Here is a 12,444-nt window from a genome sequence, read left to right as displayed (position 1 = left end):
TGGGGGGTGTTACTCTTTGACTTAGAATTAAAAAGTTAGTGTCTCAGGTAGCTACTTCTAGTAGCTCTCAAGTAGTTAGGATCTTGGATAGATACCTTGAGTTGTCTTTGTCTAAAACAATAATGAATTAATTACCAAAATGAGCAGATAGCGCAGACCGTAATGTCCAGACAAGTTGCGCAGCCAGTGACGCTTGCTCTTCCTTCACTTAAACACCAGAATCCAAAATTGCATACTTCAGTCCTTTACTGCTAAACATACGTTTCATCCATACATCTCTTAAGTGCTCCTTTTTCCCCTTGCTGATGTGTAAAGGTTGCTGCATTTTAGGTAAGTGAAAAATTGGGTGATTATTTGCACACACAAATCAGTGAAGGGTCTTCAAATACATAAATGAAAAATAAGAATCTTGCCACTGAGAGTTATGAACATGTTCCATATTTATAAAATTGTAGTGCCGTGCAACTTCATTATTTTATTGTTAAGTGAGTCAGTGCTGCCATCAGTTAGAGCCTCAGATTTTGTTTAGGGACCATAAGTTGGGTAGGAAGGGAAAAGGGAAAGAAAAAGTTAAACTGTATGCATTATAATAGGCTTGCTCAGATATAGAGCCGGTAGTCCCAAATGCAGCAGCAGATGAAGCCTCTTTTCTCTTGCATAGAATTGTAGTTTGCAGGGCAGAGATGGTAAGCAGTACCCTGACTTCTTGGGCTTAGGCTTTGAGATTTAAAAAAAAAAAAAACTCCCAGTTTGTTCTTTTTCTTTTTTTCTCCCATTAAGAGTAGGGGGAACTACTCTGTTTTTTTGTGGGTTTTTTTGTTTGTTGTCAGAGAAAGACATCTTGGTGAGACACAACAGAACTGTGTTATATAATAACCCTCAACCAGCATTGTGATATACTGTGTAGAATGATTTCTCTACATTGAAAATTTTTGCTCCTTTCCCTTCCATGAAACAAAGAGAACAAAGTCACTTGTGTGAAAGTATTGCAGGGACCTTTGGAAAGAAAGTTTGCCAAAAAACTTACATTATTACATGACATACCAAATCAGTTCAGGATGTCTTGAGAGCTGGCAATTCTGTTGCAAAATGTTACATAGAGGCCAGTTTGGCAGCCCTTAGTGCTCTGGGAGATGGAGGAACATGGTGCCATTGTCCTCCCAAGGAAATTGCATCCAGTTTGTGTTTTCTCATAGCATATAGAGTGCTTCTCAATCACCATGGGCCAGGAGCTTCCAGAGTTTTATCTATGCAGTGTGAGAAAGAGCAGGGCAGTATTGTTGTATATTCTGTTCCCCTCTCGCTCCCACCTGTGCTGACTATTAATAAATATCATAGGTATTCTTCTGTTTGGTTTTTCCCTCGGCTTGTTTTCCACTTGGAGTCCTTCATCTGCCTCCAGTATTTTATTCTCCAAAGGTTTGTAGTGGAGCAGACCCATCAAAAGCAGTCCTTATTTAGGAAGCCAAAAACAGTCTGACCTGCCTCCTAGTATTTCCCCAAAGCTCTCCTGTTTAATGATACTGGAATCCAAACATTTTGAATTTCTTCTCTTCCTCCTCCACTCCCAATGGAGAATATTTCCAGAAGAGCTTATCTAAATGCTGACAGTCTTCTAATTTGTGGGGATGTTTGCACACCTGGAAATTAGGAAGGTGGCATAATAGCAAACTGAATTATAACTGTTTTTCTGACTTAAACTGCATTTTCTTTTTTTTTTTTTCTTAAAGATGACCAGTAAGAGAATCTTAACCCTTGACTTGGTGTTGTCAGCACCACGCTCTCCCAAGTGAGCTAACCGGCCATCCCTATATAGGGATCCAAACCTGTGGCCTTGGTGTTATCAGCACTACACTCTTCCAAGTGAGCCACAGGCTGGCCCTGCATTTTCAATACTTATTAAAAACAATTCTTTTAAAACACATTCCCTTCGATCCCTGTATCAGCCAGCAAAAAAAAACCCAACCAAACAAAAACAAATAAACAAAAAAACACATTCCCAAACAGGCCATGAATGCATACACTATGGTGGAGGTTCAGCAGAAAACACCTGGTTATAGTGAGCCTCTGAGATAGCTGTGTTCATACTGGTAATGAGCACTTCCTCCTAACATAGGGCTTCCTTACCCTGGGTTGCTGGGTCAGTATGCAAGAAAAGCGGTTGACTTCTGGCCTGTCTTTAGTTATGTGGGTCACACCTCTACAAGTCAAATAAAAATGATACCTCTGGCTCAAGAGCAATAGTGTGCCAGAAGTCAGTTTAGACGTATCCTTTGGAAAGAGTGAATAGAAGGTAAAATTGTATTTTCCTGTCTTGGAAAATGGTGCTTAAATGAGTGTGGCTGTTTTGTCATCCTAATGCAGAGAAGAGCAAAAGCTTTTGCTGCTGGAGCAAACCTCCTATTAAAATTGCTGCTGTTAAGAATACAGACTGACACTTATTTTACTGGAAAAGCAAGATACCATCAGGGCAGAGAATGCCAATCCAGCCCCTATGTGGGGGATTTGGCCTTTGATTTTTATTGGCATGACAAAGCAATACAATATATATTTGAAGTGAGGGGGAAGCCAGGCACTCCAATTTCAGTTGGTAATGGAAAACACACTTAGTACCTCCTGCCTGCCAGACACCGTTAGGGAAATGGCACAGACCCTTCTTTCCCAGACCTTAGCACTCAGTTGAGGCAGCAAGACCTACACAGCTACTGAAAGTAGGTCGTCTGCCCAGGGAAAGCTATGTATGAGCAGACCAGAGATCTCATGTTGGGGGTGGTTAAAGTGGTGTAGGATGTAGTGATTTAGGAGCTCCAGCTTTGGGAATGAAGAAGTGTACAGTTACTTGGAGTTTGGGCACATGATTCACCTCTGTATATCCCTTCTGCAAAAGAGGGAGCACCTTCCTCACAGGGTTGTGAGTAATGAACACTGAGTATAGTGCATGTCAGATAAGTGTTAGCTATTATTATCATTTAACTAGGTCTTGAAGAATGAGGAGAATTGAAGTGTCATGAGGTATGGAAAGACTTGAAAGTGAAAATATGCATGTTGTATTCAGAGAAAGGAGAAAACTGGTCTGGTCTAGCTGAGGGCTTGAGGGACCAACATTGTGTAAGTTTTAACCCTATATGTTACTTAGATGCTTTCTCATTACTTACCCTAGCAACTGCCCTAACAAAAGAAAACTATGTTCTGGGTACCAGTGTGATGTAGAAAAAGAAGAATTGCTCAGCACCCTTGGCTAATTTGCTAGATTAGCTCTTTACTGTAAATTTGGAGTCAGAGTGAGGGAATCGCTTTCATTTCTGCTAATGAAAGTGCAGACTGTAAAGCTGACTCTCATTCTGGGTCCTTTTCCCAGCTGAACCGTTTGCAACCTACCCTCATAGTGGGAGCCTTTCTGTACTCAGCTGAATGAAATTGAAAACCTACGATTGCACTTCAGTGGGGTCTGTGAATAGATGCTTTGTCTGTAAAGAGTGGTTGTTGCACATAGTCTCTGTCTCCCAGTGCTGTGCGTTTGCAAAGATGAGATCAGGATCGGTAGGGTCTTATTTTAAAGCTAAAAAACAATCTCACAGACTGAGGAGCCTTGCTGCATAAAGTGTGCCTTTTGGGCATGCTCAAGTTGCTGAATTTGGTGTGTTTGACCACACATTTAAAGAAAAGACATTTTTGGCTGTTACTGTTCTATCTGATGTGCTCTTATTTTTGTGTAATTTAAAAAAAAAAGACAAAACAGAATGATAAAGAAAATCTTTCACTCACTATAGCTACCACATGACAAGACAGCCTATTGAAAATCTAACCAATTCAATCATGCATTGTTTGGTCTATAAGGCACCAAGTAACCAGTTTGACAGTTTGTATCCCCCCCAGTGAATTGGCTTATTTCATTGGATTCAGTGAATTAGCTGGTTGTTGTGGCTTTGTGTGGACACAGCTCTCATTTTGTGAGGCCTAAAATGGAGTTAGTTTCTAGTGTGAATTAAAAACAGCTGGGGAATTGGACTGTCTGCTCCCCTAGGAGGGCTGTTGCGTTTTGACACACAAGCTAAATGCTGTTGAAATATGAGCTCTGTACCTGCTCAGGAAAGATTCTCAGTGTGTGCTTCAGAAAAGGCCGGGCCTACTCAGTGAGCTTTAAGACCAACTAAATACCTTGGTCTTAAAAATGGGTCAGTTGCACTGACTTGCCTGGGTTTTCTGATTCCTGAAAAAAAATTATTTTTTAAATGAATCACTTTGGCTGCAGAGCACAAGCTCATTCATTCTTTTAGGAAGGAAACATTCAGTTTAACGCATGGCTGTTTTGTGTGCACTTGTTTTATGCCTGACATTGTACTCGTTGCCATAGATGTGGCAGTTACGTACATCTAGTTTACAGTCTCTGGGATGTTAGGCTTTTTTTTTTTTCTTCTTCTTTTTTTTTAAAGATGACCGATAAGGGGATCTTAACCCTTGACTTGCTGTTGTCAGCACCACGCTCTCCCAAGTGAGCTAACCGGACATCCCTATATAGGGATCCGAACCCATGGCCTTGGTGTTATCAGCACCTCACTCTCCCAAGTGAGCCACGGGCCAGACCTGGATGATAGGCTTTAAACATGGACTTGAATGCATTTTGAATATTACCAGAGGGGAGGTACAGGGTACTAAAACACAGTGCATCAAGGAGGTTTAATCTAAACAGAACATCCAGGAAAGCTCTCCAGGGAAATGATATATAAGCCTGAGATTTTTGAAGGGTAAGGCAGGCGAAGTCAGTGAAGATGGACACTTCGTGAGGAGAACTTTTCAGGAAATGGTATGGACCTTGGAGCTGAAAAAAACATGGTATGTTGAAAGAGTTAAAAGAAGCCTAGTGTGGCTGCTGTGGAGAGGTGAGGGAGAACCAGGCCAAATAATGGAGGGCTGTGGATATCACGTGAAGGATTTCGTACTTTCGTGTACTTATTGAATACCTATTATGTGCCAGGTATAGTACCAGGTTATTTTCACATCAATTTTTCATTTATTATTATTAGTCTTGATGAGGTGATTTTTTTCATCATTATTTTAGAGATGAGGTAACTGAAACTCAGAGAGATTAAACACCTTGCTCAAGTTAGTGTAGCTACTAAGTGGAAGAGCTGAGATTTTTGAACCCTGGTCTTCTGATATTCCATATGCAGTGGGTTTTTAGAGCCCAGTCTACAAGAAAGATGCTAATACTCAATAATCAGGTGCACATATTTTGATCATTCATCCAGTCCAGTTGATGTGTTCATTCAAACAAAGGACGTTGGTTATCTAAAAAGATCCATTTCCCCACACTGTCCCCTAAGAACAGCACAGTGCTGTTTGTTTCTAGCTTCAGAATGTAGTTGAGTAGAAGACAAAAAAGGCATGAAGACACTGAAATAGCAACTGAAACTTTGAGAAATTGTTCTGAACTGGTGTCACTCTATTCTCAATTTATTTTAAGCCCAAAGAACTTCTGTAGTGTTTTTGGTGACAAAAATAGACTATCTTTAACTCTCTGCCTTAGCTTACAGCACACCTGTTCTTTAAAAAAAAAAAAAATTACAATAGTCAACCCACATCTATTTTTTCAAAGAACAGAGACTTGCTCTGATGCCTCACTGAGCCATCTTCTTCTCTTCTATACCATGTGGTAATGCTGGAATGCCTTTGTAGGGACTCAGATTACTTCAGCTCTGGTCAGGAATCACAACTGCTTCCAAAGGGAAAGGCCTTGGGAATGACTTTTATCCAGCATTTGAGGAGGAGGCAGGCAGGTAAAAACTGATTCATAGTGCTGGGAAGTCCAAATTCCATGTGTATTGAATTGCAGGCAGGATGTTTGTAATGCATTTGGAACTAGTGGGCTCTCCTCTCTACTTAGCCCCCAATTGTATTGCCATGAATTCAGTTTGAGAGAACAACAGGGATTGACCCAGGTTTGCCAGACTTCATGCCTTTATAAAGCAAAAAGCTATGGTCTTGATTTATTTGAGGCCTGCAATGGGATGACATGCCTTCCTTTCTTTTCCCATCATTCAAGAGGATTAGGGATGGTAGGAAGGCCAGGACTTCGTGCTCCTTCCTGTTTATCCTTAAGTAAAGATGCTCCAAGATGGTGAGTGAGTGGGTCATAATACTAACTGGCAGCTTGAAGGAGACCAGATCTATGCATTTCTGCTTTAATAATAGACTTTGCCAGCAAGAATAAATCCACCCTCAGGTTTTCTCTTAAACTTGGGCTTGGATTTTTTCTGAGCCAGAAGCGGGAGCACCGGTTAACCAAGGATACATTTTGGGCATAAGCAAGTAACTTAATTGAAGACGTCCTTTTGAAGCTCTGTTGGAAATATGAGAGAATACTTGCCAATCAGAAAGGTGCAATGTCGAATGTAGAATGCAAGAGAATGGTTTAGGGAAAAGCTGTAGTTATGTCATTTATGGACTTTCTCAGTTTTTCCAAGATTCCTACCAGTTTCTATTAGTCCAGGGTGTGCCACCACATAACTTGACAAGCCATGCAAGCTGTGAGCAGGAGACCAGAAGTTTGGAAAGATAAGCTGTGTCCATAATTAAAAGGCGTAGACAAGTTATAGCCCTGTCAGTTCTAACTTCATGCTGTCTCTTCCATGCAGTCTTCCTTCCCTGTAACCTGCAGCCCTATGACAAGCCCTAGTTTTGTCCCTCTTCATCGTGGGTCTGGACTATAGAAATATCTACCCAACAGGTCCCTCTGCCTCCAGTGTCCACATAAGTGAAAGTCCCTGGGCCGGGAACACAAAAATACCCAAACTCTTCTGTCAAATAAAGGGACCCTGAGTTCATCTTGAATAGAGGTTGTAGAAAATTCAGGATAGCTGGGAGCAGGAGAAAGACAGTTCTGAGACACTTTGCAGGGGAGAAAACAAAATGCAGAGCTAAGCAGAAAATCCAGAGGGGCGGCAGTCCAAATTGATTTGGTAGAGAAACAGATTCCAGGTGCAATGCAGCAAGATAACACCTGGATCCCAGGCCTGGAATGGAGGTAGGAATCAGGACATAGGGGAATGTCTTGAGCTGCTCTTCACAGGGTGTCTGAGGTCTTGACGAGGGCCTGAGGTGGTGAGGAAGGGATGGAGAGTCTTATCCTGACCCAGACACTGCCAACTCACTCCCATCCCATCACTAGGATCAGCGAACTAAAACTTCCAACTGAAACACATCTCCCAAGTCTCAAACTTCAGTAGTCACCAGTTGTTTTCAGGTTGAAGGTTGAAATTCCTTAGCCAAGTAAGCAAAGCCTTCCTCAGTGGACTCTCCTCAGAGGTCCACAGACTCATGTCGCCTCATGATGCATGTTGGGGGCTGGCTGCCCGAGACTTTTTGCTGTTGTCTAGACACTTGCTCATAATTTCCAGCCTCTTGGCCTCAGTTCGTGTCATCACTCAGCTTGGAATGCTTTTTCCGGTTCATTCTCACCTGTAGAAATACTATACACCTTTAAAGAGACCCAGCTCAAATGTCACCTCAGGTTTCCTTGATCTCCTCAAGGAAAGTGATTTCTTTCATGCTGTGAGCTCACACAGCATAGTGATTGTATCTCTGATTAACATTTACTTTACTTATTTCTATATTAGAAATATACAGAGGGGCTGGCCCGTTAGCTCAGTTGGTTAGAGCGCAGTGTTATGACACCAAGTCAAGGGTTTGGATCGCCACACCAGCCAACCACCAAAAAAAATTAAAAACCTACAAAAAAGCTCCAAAATTAGAAATATATACTTAATATAAAGAACTTCATGTGGTTTTATATTTTCCTTTCTGTATATACCAATTTGAAGATCCCTAAAGGCAGAAATGATCTCTTCATTTCATCTTTGGTATCTTTCCCTCCTTATTCTTCATATGCCATTTTGAAAGTCTTTCTTGTATTGTTTGATCTGAGGATTCCCTCTTTCTTTCAGATAGTTAGTAACTTGATGGTTCCCCAGCCTGACTCGATGTCCGGCATTCTCCGCACAGTGGTGTGGGTGTTGAGTCCCCAAGTCCTCGAGCAGTCCTGCTCCTATGGCTTTCCTAGTTTGTGGCCTTGCTTTAGTTCTCCTAGGCTGGTGTTGCACACTGGTAGCTCTATAGTTCTGGGGTCTGCATGGTGGTCCTGCTCTCATAGCTTTACTAGACATGGCACTAGTGGGGTTTTCTGCTGCACCTCTGACACCACATTTGTGCTTGGCATGGCTTTAGTGAAGGGCATCTGTGATGACTCCACCCCTGTGAAAGACCTCTTCTGGGTCTCCCAGGCTTTTCCGTACATCTTTCAAAATCAGATAGAGGCTCCCAAGCATACATCCTCCAATAGGGAGGAGCTCTGGCTTTCTGTGAGCCTGCATAGTTAACACCACATGGATGCTACCAAGGCTCTCAGCTTGCATCTTCTGAAGCTACGGGTCCAGCCATACCTGGGGCCAATTTAGCCACCGGCTAGAACAGCCAAAGCATCTGGGTTGAAGTGCAGGGAGCAGTATCCCAAGGTGGCCTGGGACAACAAGCCTGTGGAGGGCACATCAGACCTGTTTCCCTAAACTTTTCTCAAGGCCTCTCCGTTCCTGCTTAAAAAAAGACAGTGAATCCAACAGCCTGGATTTTAGTTTTTACTTTCTTTATTAGAATGTTACCAAACATTTAAAAGATTGTGCTAGGTGGTATAAGTCTTGTAACCCTATTTTCTGACCCTAAAATCTGGATAAGTAATTTGACATGTATAAGGGTGTTTATGGAGACCAGAAGAGAATATTTGAAGTTGATAACTTAGGGTTATTAAATAGCTGTACCGGTTGTTCCCACAGAAGGTAGAATATTCTTTATCCAGAATGGGTGGGTGACCTCTCCATTGGAGCTGTGGAAGACTGCCCGTATGCTTATAATCCTCCTTGATGTTTTCTTTTGTTGTTCAGTTTGTACTTTAACTCGTGTGCTGTCTACATCAGCTTTGTTTATTGTGGAGATGTCTTCTTTTACCAATTAGATTGTAAGTTTATTGAGGGTGGGAGGTGACTTTGGTCCCAGTATTAGCTCTGCTGCTACTTTGCTGTGTGACCTTGCTGTTTTCTAGCCCGGCAGAAAATAGTTGTATATGTACATAAATGACTATAACCTTGTTCGGTGCCTGCAGAATGACAGAGGGAATTATGACTTCATTTGTTTTTTAAAAGGCATTTATGATACAGTACTGTCAAAGTGTGAACAAGGCCTTCTGAGCCTCACCTCGCATACTAGTGAGAGCAGAACAATGTAAGGAGAAGAAAAAAATCTCTGTGCCACAAAGACAGTTCTCATCTCAGCTAAATTTGTACAAACAGAAAGGAGCGTTGGCCTGGTGTGTTATTGGAAACTGTTTTTGTTCATCAGATTTGTTGAGTGCCTACTGCACATCAGGCTCTGGAACCCAGTCATCTTACAGGCTGATAGAAGGGGCCCTTCCCTTGGCTCTTTGTTATTCTTTGGATGGCATTCTACTCTTTTTCTTGCTCCAGTGGTCTGGGAGGGGTTGTGGAGTGGGCTTACACCCCAGTAGGGAGCAGAGGCAGATGACGATGTATCTTCCTATTCTGCCACAGTTGGGAATTTCCCTTTATGCTCTTGTTTCTAAAAAGCCAAGGGACCAGAGGCAGATTTCAGTCACCATCTCTTCCCAGTGCAACACTGGCATAAACTGTTGTTTATAAACTTTGCCACATGGTTAGTATAGAGACTAAGAATCAGGCGTGTTTTTAAGGAAACCATGAGGTATGGAGCTGTGGACTATTTTATTCATTCAAAAAACATCTACCTAAAAGGACAGGGTAAAGGCAATTCAGCCTGGCCCAGTACTTTGTATATGATAGCAGCATTTCATCATGAAGATAGCTTATGTAAAAGAGCATGGGGTTTTGGCATTTACGAATCATAAGGCTGTCATTGCTGGGTGTAAATAAATCTCTCTGAGCCTCTGTTTACTCAACTGTAAAATGAGGCTAATGACCCTTACCTTGCAGGGTGGTTGTGAGGTCTCAGATAGTTATGCAAAGTACTTACCATTGTGTCCAGCCACTCCTAAAGAATCAGTCTTAGTCCATTTTTGACCCAGTGGAACTCTAAACTTAGAGGCACAGATGTATAGATTGATCTCAGGACTTGGCTTCCTCTGGCTAGATGCTTTATTTCAGTTCAGCCTGCTAAGTGAGTTCTCCCAAAAGAAGATGGATGTTGGATGGTGTTACTTTCTCCTCTCCAAGGACCTGCTGCTGAGAGTGCTTCCAATGACTCCCTAATGAGTGACACACATCTGACTGGGGACATGGGACATCTGGCAAGCCACTCAGGAGAATGCATTTCCACCTGAAGTGTGCCCAGTAACCCTTCAGATGCCTGAAGTGTTGGTTGTTATATCAGCATTCTGGCCCAACTCTTGGCATGCACCCCAAACTCTTGGTTTCCTTCCTAGGAAGGTTTAGAATTAGTTGTGCAAGAATACCCCACCTAATTTTAACATACCCTAGAGACTCTTCAGTTATCTCAAGGAGGTATTTTGACATTCTGTAAACCACAGTTTTTGTGGTTTTTTGTTCGTTTGTTTTCATTTTTATTTTAAAAAATTGATATCATTGTGGGGGAGGGCTTATGCTGTTGGAAAAGCTTACTCCCCATTTCCAATTTGTAAATTGAAGGGTTGAATTAGATCTTAGACTCTCTGAGTTGAAAGATATAAGAGCAATTGTTTTGTTTAGCTTTCTATCTCTCATTTCTTCCCACATGACCCTTCGGAGCCTTGCAAAATAAGCCTGCTACATAGTCAATAGGTAGCCCTATAGCTATTTGAAAATAGCTCTCATAGTGCTCCATTCTTCTCTTTCTGGCTGAAGTTCGCTGGTATTTTATGTGAGTGGATCTTTATTACCTTTAGAAGTCCTCCAGGGCCGAGCTCGTGGCGCACTCGGGAGGGTGCGGTGCTGGGAGCGCGGCAACACTCCCGCCGCGGGTTCGGATCCTATATAGGAATGGCCGGTGCACTCACTGGCTGAGTACCGGTCACGAAAAAGACAAAAAAAAAAAAAAAAGAAGTCCTCCAGATAATCATCTTTTTATTCATTCTACCTATCCCAAGAACTTTCACAAGAAGGCTATAAACTAGTGGCTAAGATACTTGGGCGGGTTACTGAATTTTTCTAGCACTCACCTTCTTCATCTGTAAAATGGGGTTCTTAGCACCCACACCCACAGATTGGTTGTGAATCTGGAGTGAGATAATGCTTGTAAAGAACTTAAGCAAGGGTCTGGTACATAGAAAGTAGTCAGCTGGTAGAGACTAAATTTCCTAGCTAACGTAGACTGTTGGAACACTCCTACATCATCATCTTGTAGTATTGAGAGGGCAGAGGAACATAAGATTAAAGTTTGTTATCTGTTTACTAGAACTATGGTTAAGAAGGCTTTATGGTGATTAGGAATAGCTTCCTTGTAGCTTGCCTTTCAGTTCCATTTTATATTCCTTAACAACAATTTATTTGGAAGCCTCAGTTTTATTGAAGAACTATGCTGTTACATTAGTTTTGATAGGCAAATTCTACAGGATTGGGATTGTTAAAATTTGAATGATAGTAGATGGAAACGTCATTTACAGAGGGTTGTCTTTAAGGGAGAGCATTTCTTGATTCACTTATCTGGTTGCAACAATGTGTAACAATGGAAGTGTATCATATCATTTCACTGTCATGAGCACCTTGTGAGCAGGATGCTGTCCCTGAGATACTACGTTACTTGCCCAAAGTCACAGAATTTGTCAGAACCCAGGTCTGTCAGCTGTAAAACCTTAAGTTCTTTATGTTGTACTTTGTGTAAGTAGAGGATGCTTAGGGAGACAATCTAGATTGGTTAAATTATTTCCTGTAAAGATATATCATAAATCATTACTTTGCTTTTCCTTACTAAGAAGTAGTAAAAAGAAAAGTGGTAAAAAGTCTGAAGTCGGAGCCTGTTTGCCTCAGACAGTCTATAAGCAGAGCGGGCAGCAGCCACTCCTCACAGAGGCTGTATCACAGGTTTTACGAGGAGTGGGCATGTTGCAGTGGGCAGGGATAGGCTTTGTGGTGTGCATGGTTCTTCTCTGGGACCCCAGAATCCACGTATGTTACTGCATCCTCCATACTGAATCAGTTAGCAGGCTGCATGAAGACTGGCTTCACGTTGCGTTTGGTTTGTCATTTGAAGTAATGTCAACCAGCAGCCCAGAAATGGGCTTGCTCCTTCTTTGGTGAACATTTTATTCTCAACTGTTCTTTTTTTTGCCACTTGTTTGTACAGGAAGTCCTCAAAGAATCTCAGACTAAACAGGAAGTGATTTATTCCCATGTAAAGGGGTACTAAAAGGAATGAGGGTGGTGGGTAGGAGATGGAAAGGGCATGGTTGACCTGTGACCTGGCAGTTAG

General features: G+C 42.0%; 1 protein-coding gene across 4 annotated transcripts in view; it reads left to right on the top strand.

Annotated features, from left to right (window-relative positions):
* The window catches only part of ARHGAP35 (Rho GTPase activating protein 35), a 133,797-nt gene that overhangs the window by 54,604 nt on the left and 66,749 nt on the right, over positions 1 to 12,444 (top strand). The gene's annotated exons all lie outside the window — the stretch shown is intronic.

The sequence above is a fragment of the Cynocephalus volans genome, chromosome 10, assembly GCF_027409185.1.
Source record: "Cynocephalus volans isolate mCynVol1 chromosome 10, mCynVol1.pri, whole genome shotgun sequence".
NCBI lineage: Eukaryota > Metazoa > Chordata > Mammalia > Dermoptera > Cynocephalidae > Cynocephalus > Cynocephalus volans.
This window is presented reverse-complemented; position numbering and strand designations above follow the sequence as displayed.